This window comes from Penaeus monodon, chromosome 23 (genome assembly GCF_015228065.2).
Source record: "Penaeus monodon isolate SGIC_2016 chromosome 23, NSTDA_Pmon_1, whole genome shotgun sequence".
NCBI lineage: Eukaryota > Metazoa > Arthropoda > Malacostraca > Decapoda > Penaeidae > Penaeus > Penaeus monodon.
The window spans coordinates 37,376,976-37,377,318 of NC_051408.1; the positions used below are offsets into that span (position 1 = coordinate 37,376,976).

Genomic DNA, 343 nt, shown 5'->3' on the forward strand with positions numbered 1-343 from the left:
AGAGCGTAAATCAGCCTTCCAAATGACCACTTTTCATTTTGTTCAAGTTCAGCAAAACACAAGTATTTTTCTTTCTTATATGAAAAGCCCTCTTTGATATTTTCTTTTGATATTATCTGTAACACAAACAAAAGGCATCATATTAACAATCCAGCTGGACAGGGGCTTCCAGGTAGGGTGTGTTCGGATCATGAAACAAACGGCGAACTGCTGAATTTTCATCACTGGGCTCTCAACAAATATTTCTTCTTTAAACTACAATACCTAACACATTATTTTTTGGGGGAGGAAGTTGGATTACAGTCCATATCTGCATCAAAATTCCAGGTACAATGTATTGCAC

General features: G+C 36.7%; 1 protein-coding gene across 1 annotated transcript in view; it reads right to left on the reverse strand.

Annotated features, from left to right (window-relative positions):
* The window catches only part of LOC119588233 (zinc finger protein ubi-d4 B-like), a gene marked incomplete in the record, with an annotated part of 40,143 nt that overhangs the window by 24,068 nt on the left and 15,732 nt on the right, over positions 1 to 343 (reverse strand).